Source organism: Solanum pennellii, chromosome 5, assembly GCF_001406875.1.
Source record: "Solanum pennellii chromosome 5, SPENNV200".
NCBI classification, from domain to species: Eukaryota; Viridiplantae; Streptophyta; class Magnoliopsida; order Solanales; family Solanaceae; genus Solanum; species Solanum pennellii.
The window spans coordinates 32,417,468-32,431,516 of NC_028641.1; positions in this window are offsets into that span (position 1 = coordinate 32,417,468).

A 14,049-nucleotide genomic window follows, 5' to 3' on the forward strand; every position below is an offset into this window, starting at 1 on the left:
GCTTCTAGCTTGGACTGGATCTTCTTCCTCATGTCTTGATGCCTTGAAGTTCCGGCATGGACTAGCTTTTGTTTATTTTAGCTTCTTAGAATACTCTTAGTTTAGTAATTTGATCATAGATGTTCTTGTGGTGATGACTTCCAGATTTTGGGGAATAATAGATGTTGAATTTTAGAAGTTATTGAATTGATTTTTATTAACGAGTTTAAGTCTTCCGCATTACTTTCTGTTGATATTATAATGAAATGTTAGGGTTTAGATTGGTTGGTTCGCTCACATAGGAGGGTAAGTGTGGGTGCCAGTCGCGGCTCGATTTTGGGTCGTGACAAAACACACGTAGACACTTAAACTTGTATAAAGTTGAACAAATAGACACATGTTCTACATGTCATTTTTTGTCAAACGTGGTGCCCTACGTGTATTTGTCATGTAGGACTCATGTGTTTATTTATTTAAAAGTTTGATAGTTAAAGTGTCTGTGTATAATAAAAGTTGGAGATTAAAGTTAAAATTTGAAATAAAGTTTAGGACCCAATATATGTATTATGCCTTAAAAATAAATATTTGCCGCATAGCATAGCTCTAAAATCAAGCCTTTAACGTCAAAATCCACCGAAAGTAAAAAAGCACCAGAAATGCTATAAAATCAATCAAAAACAACACTATCCACCTGCATAAAAATTAAAATATGTAGTATAGCGATATGAAATTATCATAGTGGTAACTCTCCAACTAAAGATATGCTATTCAGGCTAAAATAGAGATAGTTGTTCCTGTGATGACAACTACACCACATGTGATCATCTTGTGTAAAAATCAGACCTGCACCAAGTATTGTTTCTGTCGAGACTCTATCTTACTAATCATGAATAATGTGCCTCTTACAATTCATAAGTAATTTCAGAGTATATTCCTGGTCCTGAAAACAAAAATAAATTTAAAGATTAAGTTCATGCTAGTCATAAAGCGCATTGTACTATTTTCTTCAATCAATAAAATAAAGATAATTATATCGAACAATTTTTTATACACAACCACGATATAAAATCAGGTCGTATATTTCGCTACGAGAAAAAATGACCATACAAGCTCTCATTCACTGTCTTTTAGTATAATAGAATAAAAAACCTCCCTAGACTTATATGTAATTGAGCTAAAAGTTCACTTCCCATGTGTTCCCTTTTAATGTAGTTATAAAGATCAAACACAACCATTATTGTTTATCCTGCTACTCCACCAAAAATTTCCAATCAAAATTGAAATTTGTTGAAAAATACTTACACTTGTAGCTCCATAAGTTACTTCACGTACCTCCCTGATCAGCATCCCTACTATGACACATCCCTTCCCAACTTCTAGCTAGTGCATACTTCTCTAAATCATTAAGTGTTATCGCGTGAGACCATCAATTCTTCTATTGCAGTCACGACATTAAAAGTATGACACGAATCTGTTATGTATGTAATCAATTAATCTCAGATTCTTTAACTTCTTCAAATATGCTAATCATCATAAAAATAGATGTTTTATCTGGAAGGTCATTTAAAGGAAAGGGGATAAGTCAATTATGAATGATTTAGAAATGAGCAAGACTTGGGGTGTGTTTAGTATGAAGGAAAATGTTTTCCTAGAAAACAAGTAGATATTTTACTTATTTCTCATGTTAAGTTGGTAAACATAAAATATTTTCCGGAAAAATGTTTTAGTGTTTGGTTTTAGAGTTCATAAACTTTTTGAGAAATATCGTTTATTTTTTACTAGAGAAAAAAATAATTTTAAAGTTAATTTTTAAAAAAGAAAACAAACTAAAAATTTGTTGGGGAGGGAGGGGGGTTGAGGGTTGGGGTGAAAAAATTATAATTTGAANCATTTTCCTTAAATTTGAGGAAAATGAGTTTATTTGGAAAACATTTGACCCAACCAAACATGAGAAATTTGGAAAATATTTCTTTCATACCAAGCACACTCTTGGTAATTAACATATTTTCATTATTCTCATCATCTATGTACATTATTTAGTTTACAATTGTTTGTCTATATTTAAGGTCCAAGCAAATTAATCATCTCGACATGCATATTAGATACAATTCTAGTTTGAGTAATCTAGTAGCCCAAGATACAAACTTAAAAAATCAATTGACAAAAGAGAGGGCCATTTTACAAATCCCACCTATAAGGAAATAATATAATTTGTGATATATGTTCACTCCAACAAAATTATATTGAACTTACATGATGTAATAATATCTCAAGTATCAACAGATACCTTTAGGGTCATAAGATAAGAAAACAAATCTCGAGATAAGGCTTAGGATTAACTTCATTTCCTATTTGGTACGAGATATCAACTATACCATGAATATTTTAGCCCACCATTTGTACCAAACGATCAAGGCACTTATGCATTGTATGATATAAGGAGCAGACATGAGTCTCAAACTAAGAAAACAATTCTTACACCCCTATTATTGTTAAAATAAACAACTTGGACTTCTCTCTTTCTCAAAATATGAACTTTCATTTACAAAAACTTCCAGGCATTTCAAGTGATTAGAAATAACACAGACATCTTTCACAAAAACAAAACATTGAATTACCATTTTCTTTAGAGGAACATATGGTTTAAGTCTAACCTTTTCATAACCATTTCTCTTCTTCTTTCTACCCCTGCTCCCTCTGACCCATGTTTACTCGGAACACCATTTCTCTTGATTTTTCTACCCTGCTCCCTCTATCCCTTGTTTATTCAAAAGAGGGAATGCCATATTAAGAAAATTCATTGCTGAAAATGTAGAACTAAAAGTAAGTCAAACATAAAAAAAAATGATGAGATAGTCATTCAAAGAGTCGACCACTTGTTAGAACCAATAAATTAAAACAGACCTTGGACTACGAAAATCATGTAAACATCCAGTGTATAAGGGAGGAATTGCTAAAGTAGTTAAAAAAAAAAGAAATGACCATAGATATTCAACAAAGGAGTATCCTGGAAGTTTAAACTCGAACAACATAGTTATATTGCACTCTACTGGGAATGATAAAAGGAAAAATATAGTCACTGTACAGCTTTTTAAGGTTCAAATTTGAACTTTCAATCATATTGATGCTTACCAGAAGGATATCGAGCATGTTGATAGTCCTAATATATGACTATCCTTTTAGTTTAGAAAAGTGAAGTAATTATTCAAACTAATAAATATTATTTCAAAAGAAGTAATTATTTAATTTTTTTCCAATCTAATAATAAGTCTAGAATTTACTACGCTGTTTAATGGAAGGAGGCAATAACATAGGTGGACTATCATCATTTGAAATAGATGCAATTGAAAGAATTAACAAATATTACTAAAAGTATGTTGAGAGATAATAATTTCATAAATTTCTCCTTCGATAATATTGTCTTCAATCTTTCTTGAAAGTTGAAGATCACTCTTGTTTTGGGAAGGGTAAAAAAAAAAAGAAATGCATTAGAAAATATAAAAGACAATATAATTCGTGAATAGTTCAGTATAGCAACTTAGACTGACCAAAAAAATCCATAAAAAATTAATATTGACCAAGCATCTTAAAAATTGAAGAGGCGTACCTTGTAGAAAATCTGCAAGGAAGAGAAAATAAAAATCTTTTAGTTGGTTCAAGAATACTATCAAACACCTATGTTGCATTAATTTTTAAACCGAATTAAATTAGCTTTTCATTAGAAAGAGAAAAGGGGGAGAAAAGCACTTAATAGGTCATTATCTTTAAGCTTGGATTCAAAATCATCCATAAAATCGATCCTGAATATAAAAATAATTAGTACATGAATATTGAAACTTTAATAGTAAACAACCCACAAAAACAAATTGTGATTACACACAAGAAACTTTTCAATAATAAAAAAATTCTAACAAAGAATCTTTATTATCATATGAAAAAATTTGAAAATCATTAAAAATAAAAAAATGTTTAATTTTAGAGAAACTTAGAAGAAATCAGTGGTTGAAAAATCAAGAAAATAAAACCTGCCCAAAAAGGACACGTGCTTGATGATTAAGAACTGTAGTACAAGTACTAATACAAAAGTAAAGGATATTGAATAGCCAATAAGATTGGACAAAGTTTATAGTACAATTGATAGTGATATTGGTACAATTTTTTATCAGAATAGATAACAAACTAAATACCATGTATTATTTGTCGTACTTTTGTTAAAACTTGTATGTGTTGTGTTAGTCCTATAGAAGTGCCACTTCTAAATAAGAGTAAAGTAATAATATATACATAAACTTACTTAAATCATTCTTATCTGTATCTTTCTTTTCAAACGTTTTATATAGATATTATTAATGCAAAATTACTAAAATAAGTTGATTTCTAATATATGATAATATCATGATTCGATTTATATCAAACAAGCAAATGATGTTTTGTTATGCACATTATTTAAGAGAGTTTAATCGCAAAACAAAAAAGCAAAATAAAATTTTCATTCTCAAGTATTTAGCATAAAATAATAATCAAGCAATGAAAAATATTTCAAACTCATATCCAAGTAGTGATATGATGATTATATATGAGATATGCTTAAAAATTATGCTACTAATTTTGGTGAGTATTCGGTTGATGGATGTCATGAATATCACGAAGAAGGGTGATGATGGAACTAAAGAATAATATATTTGTGCTGATTGTTGGTGTTTTATGAGTTTTCATCGAATGAATAGTCAGTCATTATATAGTCATCCATTTCTCAGAGCTCGCTTCTTTTACCCACATTTTAATCCACATGGTCGCGAAAATGTGCCAATCATTTTTCATCCTTCAATGACTCGATTTGTACCAAAAGGCCCATTTTGTACTAATATCCCTAACATGGTGAAATCTTTAGTCCATGAGAGATTTCTTGGTGACACTTGTTGGTGTTGTTACAGTGGATGAATATTATCTAAGAAACAATCTTTATTTTATTAGCATAAAGTTATGTTAATTCATTTCTAGTATGATTTTTTTTAACATTAGTAAAGAGAAATAAGAATTATAGTTTATGCCTACATATAATTGAAAGTTCATAAGAATAATTACCCAACCTATGATCTAGAGTTGGCTGCGGTGGTATTCGCCTTGAAGATATGGTGTCACTATTTGTATGGTGTTCATGTTGATGTATTCACTGATCACAAGAGCCTACAATATGTGTTCACGCAGATCTTAATCTCATACAAAGTAGGTGGTTAGCATTAATCAAGGAATATAATATGAACATTCTTTATCACCCAGGTAAGCCTAATGTGGGTTCACATGCCTTAACAAGGTTGTCTATGGGTAGTACTGCCTATCTTGAAGAAGATAAAAAGGAACTAGCAAAAGATGTGAATAGACTTGCATGCTTAGGACTGAGACTAATGGATTCCACAAAAGGAGCAATAGTGGTGACGAATGGAGCTGAATCGTCGTTAGTATCAGAAGTAAAAGAAAAGCAAGACCAAGATCTCATTTTGCTTGAGTTGAAGGCAAATGTTCAAAAGCAAAGAGTATTATCTTTTGAACAAGGGGGAGATTTGAGATATCAAGGTATTCTGTGTGTACCAATGGTGGATGGACTACAAGAGAGGATCATAGAGGAAGCTCATAGCTCCAGATACTCAATTCATCCAGGTGATGTACTGCGAATTGTGAGAAGTATATTGGTGGAATAGTATGAAGAAGGGCATTGCTAAAAATTTATTTCGAAGTGCCCAAATTGATAACAAGTTAAAGAAGAGCACCGATGGTGGTGAGGTTTGGCTCAGAAAATATAACTTACAGAGTGGAAGTGGGAGATGATTAATAAGGATTTAATCACAGGCGTAACCAAATCTTCCAAGCTGCATGATTCTATTTAGGTGATAGTCGATAGAATGACAAAATCATCTCACTTTTTACCGGTAAAGACTACTCATTCGGGAAAGGATTATGCTAAGTTGTACATCCAAGAGGTGGTAAGACTTCATGGAGCTTCGATATCAATTATTTCAGATAGAGGTGCATAATTTACTACACAATTCTGGAATACTATTAGAAAGGTTTGGGCTCAAAGGTGAACTTAAGTACTCTATACCTTTCATCCTCAGACAAACCGGAAAGCAGAGCATACCATTCAGACATTAGAAGATATGTTGAGGGCATGCATGATTCAATTTCAAAGGTACTTGGGATGATCACCTACCTCTCATTGTGTTTCTTACAACAGCAGCTACCACTCTAGCATCCAAATGACTACTTATGAAGCTCTTTATGGGAGAAGATGCAAATCTCCAATTGGATGGTTTGAAGTTGGTGAAGCCAGTTTGATAGGACAAGATTTAGTTCACCATGCTATGGAGTAAAAATATTGGGATCCTTCGTTGATCATTCCAACTAAATATATTAGGATCAAGGATAGTCTATCTTATGAAGATATTTCGGTTGAGATCTTAGATAGCCAAGTTCGCAAGTTGAGAACAAAAGAAGTAGCATTAGTCAAGGTCCTTTGAGGAAACAAAGTGTTGAAGAAGCTACTTGGGAAGATGAAGAGGAGATGAAGAAGATATATCCACATCCCTTCGAATCCATAGAAAATGCAGACCAAAATACCAATTTTTCTTCTTAGTACTCTTTAAGTTATGAGTAAGCATGTTATTATTGCATTTGCATGTCGGGTGTTTGAGCATAATGTTACCACCCTTAGTCTAGTAGGAATAGATTTATTCGAGGACGAGTGTTCCCAAGGTATATATATTGTAGCATCTTGAAACTAGAATGAATTAGAAAGGAGTTTAAAATCTTGAAATACGAATTTTTGGAAAGTAAAGGTTAATCTGGAAAATTTAAGTAAAAAAATGAGTTTTGTTCATTTAAAACAACCATAACTACTAGCTCAAGACGAGGTAGGAGTACTCCCATATATGGTTGAAAAGCCCTTGGTATGATCTTTTCAAAGCCGTCGAGTTTTCACGATTCCGAGTTTAGAAGACTGAGTTATACCCTTTGGAAGTTTGGCTATTGGATTAATGAAATGTCCAATTCCGAGAATTTAAAGAGTATTTTAGTATTTTCACTACCTTATTAATTAAATCATTTTTAGGAGTTTAATAAGGGTCAAGACTCAATTTAGTTAGTTTGGAAGTTGGAAATTTTCACACTAGGAATAAGGAGAAGAAAAAAGGCAAGATTCACCAAGATCATCGAAGTTAACATGTGGATTTCGTCAGAGATGATCCTTAAAAAGGTATTTGACTCTTCCATAATGTTGGGTTTGTTAAACCACATGCCAAGCATATTTATTCAGCGTTATTTCATTCATTAAAGATATGATTTTGAATGTTGTTCTTGAATTGCTTCCATTCTTGAACATATGAATTGGGCACATAGATCAAGGGGAATTTGAGGAAATAAATTTGATTAGAATGATTTAAGTCAGGAAACGACTTGAAAATCCTTCAGGCGTCACCTAGGCGGTTCAGGAGCGGCGCGCCCCATCTGCTACAAAGGGTCTGGGGCGACACGCCTGCAGTCAATCCAACTGGAGACTCAGACAAATGGGTCTAGCGCGGTTCCCCCAGAATGCGTCCGAATCGGCATTTTTCGCCCAGTTTTTGTAATTCAGTCCGATTAATCCTTTCTAAAGTGTTTTAACACTTCCTAATAATTCTAACTACTCTAAATGACTTCTAATCATAAATAAATCATCCAGAAACATATATTACTGTTCCCAATCTGTGTTATAAAACTTGAAATTATTGATTCTAATAAATTGTTAGAAACACGAAGTAACTGAAATTTATAGAACTAGTAAGAGAGATGAACAAAAATTTAATTCACAAAAACTAAAATCTGTAAAAACGAACAAGAATGTGAAAACCTTTTAAATTGGAAAAAGATCAAGTCCACTGAACTCACAGTGCCTCATTAAGGAAATTATTCCCCTCTAGTATCCAAGGTTTGATTTGGAATATAACCTCCCAGGGTAATATGATATTAATCAGCAGAGTGTAGATACCAAAAACTCTACTGTCAGCGAACCAATTCACAAGAGGAAAGTACACGAAAAAAATGTGTGCAGAAGAAGAAGAAGAAGATCAGAAAATTTGTAAGGAAATATTCTGAAGAATGAGTGGTATTTATAGGAAAGAAGAACAGGTTTCGAAAGGTTGCAACCCTTTCATAATTCAAATGACCATTAATAAAAGTTTGCAACCTTTCAAATGGTACTGACTGTTCCTGAAAGTTGCAACCTTTCATTACAATCATGGCGAGAAATTTAAATAAAATGGGAAAGTTGAAATACAATGGGTTGCGCGCGGATCCGAGTCGGGTCGGGTTAGTCAACTAAAAAGTTAAAACATTTCGATTAATTTTCAATTTCTGTTATCAACTAATTAATTCAAAAAAAATTTGTTCATTTAATTAATTAATTAAATAAATAATTAATTAAATAATTAAAACAAACTTTGTCCAAAAATTAATCTATCAATAGATCATCTTCCAAAGCCAAAGCCAAAGCCATAGCCGAGACGAGCAAGCGACGACTGAGACGAGCAAGCGACGACTACGACAGCGAGAGGGGGTCCCTCTTTCCAACCCTTTTAACAATTAATATGAGTGTTTCTGTATTTAATTTCTCCTATTTTTCTTTCCACCACCGATGAGGGACAAATTCCTTTTCATTAAAGCATAAGAGGACTTTTCAAGTTCTCAACTTTTCAAATTCCTCTCTTTTCCACTATTTCCCATCAATTCTTGCTACATAACCAATAGTCCCCCACATTGATGGGAATGGTTATAACATAAGAATGCACGGACAATTGTGTACTTTACAGGGAAGGATTAATTGCATATGGATATGTAAGTTTCCCCTTGGACTTTCTGTAGTGAACATATGTCGGATATACTCGATCAATCGGTAGATGTGATATCTTTGAACCGTCGAGCTATGGTGTATGCCTAGACAACCATATGTCACACAATTAACTCTTTACTGTTTCTGGCTCTTACGGCTGTGTTCGTTTCAGCCATGAACACCTCCTAGTTTCATGAGTGTAGAGAGAATAGGCTTTTGACATAAAATTCTCTTTGAAGCGGATTCCATTTCACACTCACATTGGTGGATTCTAACCGTCTCATCTCGTAGATACACTATTTGGTCAAATCTATCAAACTTAGCAAATCATTAAAAACTGTAAGCTTTATTACATCATTAACAAGCCTTAAAGTCTTAACCTTGTTCCTGAACATTGTCTTCATCATGAGAATGAATTAAGTTAATTGACAATGTCGAACCGTCAGCCACAACTTTGTTTTTCTCCTTGAGTCTAGCTCTTGGGATCTCCAGTCTTCTAGATAGAGTTACCGTCATGCTTACTTGTCCTAAGCCGTAAACCCATTCCCTTAGATGTTCTTTCAACTCCCTCTCTCACTAGTCCTTTCGTTAGTGGATCTGACACATTATCGCTTGACTTTACATTGTCAATTATGATAATTCCACTAGAGAGCAGTTGTATTACGATGTTATGTCTCCGTCGTATATGACGAGAGTTCACGTTGTACATAACGCTCCCTACCCTATCAATTACTGCTTGACTATCACAATGTATACAAATAGGTCCAACAGGTTTGGGCCAAAATGGAATAGTCTCTAGGAAATTTCGGAGCCATTCAGCTTCTTCACCAGCCTTATCCAAAGCAATGAATTCAGATTCGATTGTGGAGCGAGCAATACATGTCTGTTTGGACGATTTCCAAGAGATTGCTCCTCCACCCAGTATGAACACATAACCACTTGTGGATTTTACATCATTTGACTCGGTGATCCAATTTGCGTCACTATATCCTTCAATACCAGCAGGATATTTATTATAATGCAAAGCATAATGTTGTGTATATTGTAGATAACCTAATGCACGTTTCATTGCCATCCAGTGAGTTTGATTTGGATTACTAGTGAACCGACTCAGTTTACTAATAACACATGCTATATCTAGTTGCGTACAATTCTTAATATACATAAAACTTCCCAACACTCTGACATATTCCAATTGAGAGTCACTTTGACCTTCATTCTTTTTAAATGTACAACTTACATCAATTGGAGTTTTGACAACATTGAAATTCAAGTACTTGAACTTATCCAATACTTTTTAAATATAATGAGATTGAGATAATGGTAGTCCCTGTGGAGTTTTGATAATCCTGACCTATAAGATCAAATCAGCAACTCCTAAGTCCTTTATATCGAACTTGTTGGAAAACATGCTCTTAGTAGCATTTATATCATCAATGTCTTTACTCATTATTAACATTTCATCAACATACAAACAAACAATGACTTCATGAATCATAATATTTTCAATGTAAACACATTTATCACATTCGTTAATCTTGAATCCATTTGCCAACATTGTTTGGTAAAATTTAGCATGCCATTGTTTGGGTGCCTGCTTGAGTCCATAAATTTACTTCACAAGTCTGGACACTTTCTTTTTCTTTACCGGGAACTATAAACCCTTTAGGCTGTTCCATGTAAATTTCTTCCTCCAACTCTCCATTTAAGAATGTTGTCTTTACATCCATTTGGTGGATTTTAAAATCATGCACTGCTTCTAGTGCTATTAACATCCTAATTGATGTTATCCTTGTTACAGGAGAGTATGTGTCAAAGTAGTCCAAACCTTCGTTCTGTCTGTACCTTTTGACAATCAGTCTAGCCTTATATTTTTCAATAGTCCCATCAGGTTCCACTTTCCTTTTAAAGATCCACTTTGATCCTAAAGATTTATTTCCTGGAAGAAGATCAGTCAATTCCCAACTGTGAGTGCTTAAAATTGATTCGATCTCACTATTGACTGCTTCTTTCCAATAAGTTGACTCAAGCGAAGACATAGCTGCTTTAAATGTTTGAGGCTCATTTTAAAGCAATAATGCTACAATCTGGTCCGAACAAAGCAGATTTTCGTTGGCGAGAACTACGCCTAGGTTTCGCACTAGTTAGGTCGTTTAGGTCTTTCACTTGTTGACTCTCTTTCAGTTTATACGGATAAATGTTTTCAAAAGACTCTGCATTATTTAATTCTATTATCGTATTAACATGATTCCGGGATTATCAGATTTGTGAACCAAAAACCGAAAGGCTTTAGTGTTCACAGTATACCCAATAAAGACACAATCTACTGTTTTTGGTCACATTTTAACCCTCTTTAGTAAAGGAATGTAATGACCCGGAAGGTTATTTCTGGAAATTTTAAATATTCATTTAACTAGAGTTAATTAATTGATGTGTAATTGTAGACAATTGACCTAAGTGATAGTTAATGGGCTAAAATGTTAAATTTATTTAAGACCTTATACATATATATATATATATATTAAATAAGTTAGTAAAATTTTATACTTTTAGGTCATAATTATTTATCAATTTAGGAAAAAAAAAGGAAAAAGGATGCCGCAAGACTAAACGAAAGATGCAGGTATATGAATCCTTCCAAAGTTCTTTCTATAATTTTCTTTTACGCAAAGTAACTATTGGTTGGATGATTGCTTAGGGTTAATTTTATATGTATTTTTTGAATAATACAAAGGAGAAAAAGATAAAACTTGTCATGAAGGTTTTTTTAAAAATAAAATCAAATAAAGTTTGGCTATGGTGATTTGTGTTGCGTGGGTCCCTGGGGAATTTATGGCTATGTTTGAAGAGCAATTAATGTATGGATATAAATTAGAAATAGTTTTTGTAAAATTAAGGTATATATATTATAGTATGTTTGATAAAAGTGGCAGTGCGTTTTCTGGAAATTTATGGCAAGTATTGGGGATTAATTGTGTGGTGAGGGAGGAATATATATAAATGGTATGACCTTTTGTCAAAGTTACTCGATAGTCTTCGTGATGACATTAATTGTCCATGATTAGATAAAAATTGTATAATTATTTTATAATAAAATAGAGGTTGATTGTATTGTGTTTAAAGTATGGATGGATAATTGTTTTCTGTAGTGATTTAAGCTACCGATTTCTCATTTCATTAGGGTCCTTCTTTTAGTGTATTATATTATATGAAAGCTATTAGGGTTGTAGTGTTTGGAGAAATTACGATTTAACTCTAGGTTTGAATTTGAGAAATGTGAGAGTTGAAATTTTAATTTGCATCACGATTAGGAACGTGATTATTCATTCGGGGCGAATTATTGACTAGACACATAGTAATATGGGTGTTTTTGGTTTTGAAATCTTGTTGTGGTTAATTATTTGAATAGATTGGTCTGAGTTGGAAGTTCAACAAATGGAAAGGCTCAACTCCAGAAGTAAATTCTTATTGGATTCAGGCAAGTGGATTTCTAAACTCTTGTTAAGTGTATGGAATGTGCGTATTTCCTTATGGTATANAGTAAATTCTTATTGGATTCAGGCAAGTGGATTTCTAAACTCTTGTTAAGTGTATGGAATGTGCGTATTTCCTTATGGTATATGTTTGGGAGTAATGGGACTTGGTAATAGGTTGACTTGTCCACATTTATTAATTCTAAGGATGAAAATGGGGTAACAAAAAGGCAATGTGATTAATTGTTTATATGTGGTGTATGGAGAAACGTTTGAGACACTTGTTGAATCATTGTTGATGTGATATCATGTTTGTGTTGTTGTGAATTGTGTGATGTTATGAAAATGGTCATCTCCTCATTATTTGTGTGAATATGTCATTGGCATTATTCTGAGACATAGTTGTGACAAGTGTTATATTCATTGAGAAAGAATGAGAACTTAAAGAGGATTTACCATTTCGAGGGACGTATCGCGCGCCGTGATGGATACTATATTTTGAGGGACGTATCACAAGCCGCAATGGTTACGATTATCGAGGGTCGTGTCGTGTGTCACGACAGATGCATGGACAGATATGTCCCCCATGGGTCTTAGACTGAGAGACAGCGGGTGTGTATCACTAGGTCAGCCATGCATAATTATACTTGACATTGCATTCCATTGCAATGAACATACTTATCATTAGTGAACTTGATATTGTGTATTGCTTATTTTGTGAATGACTTTCTTTGGAATTGGTGATTGATGAATACTGAGCTTGTTGTTGAGGATATGTAATTTGTTAAAGTATCTTTGTGAGGATATGCAATTTGTTAAAGTGTTGTTGTTGAGGACTGTAATTTGGTTAAAGTGTTGTTGTTGAGAATATGTAATTTGTCAAAATGTTGTTGTTGAGGATATGTAATTTGTTTAAGTGTTCTTATTGAACTATGTGCGCTGTAAATCATGAGTTGTTAGATTGGGCTGATTTTTATGCAGGTTGTAGTTGTGGAAGTTCGGTTGGAGGTGGTGGGCCACCCGTATTTCATCCCCTTAGCTTGTGTTTAGAGCTTTAATTGTCGAGTGCCGTGTGGTTTGGTACTCACCCCTTGCTTCACAATTTTTTTTGTAGGTTACTAGCCCAGAACTTACTGATATATTCTCTTCTTTTCCGAGGCTTCTTTGAGATTTGCGAAGTAGCTATTTGTCATCTCAGCAGAACTTCTTACACTTGTTTATGATTTTGTTCTACTCTATAAACAATGTCATATGAGACTTATATTTTCTTTAAATTCAATTGTAATACTCTATCAAAACTTGAGTTTTCCTCTTCGGTTAGGTTCCCATATCAATGCAATCTATTCACATAATGATCATAATAATATTTCAAGACTAACAACACCCACATTATTATGTGTCTAGTCTAGACTCTGAAACTCTCTCAAATATATACTCAAGTTCCTAATTTTGATGCCACTAATATTTCCACTCTCAAGTTTCTCAAATTCAAGTCTAAGATTAAGTCTTAATTTCTCCAAATTACATAAATCTAATAATATTCATATAATATAGTATACTTAACCTTTCAAGTACATCACTGTACATATACCAATACGCTGGAACATGAAACATAATATTATGACTATGAAGAAATTCGCAACTCCTAATTTAATAGAAAATTAATAACCTTAAATAACGTTGTCACGACCCAAAACCGAGCCGCGACTGGCACCCACATTTACCCTCCTATGTGAG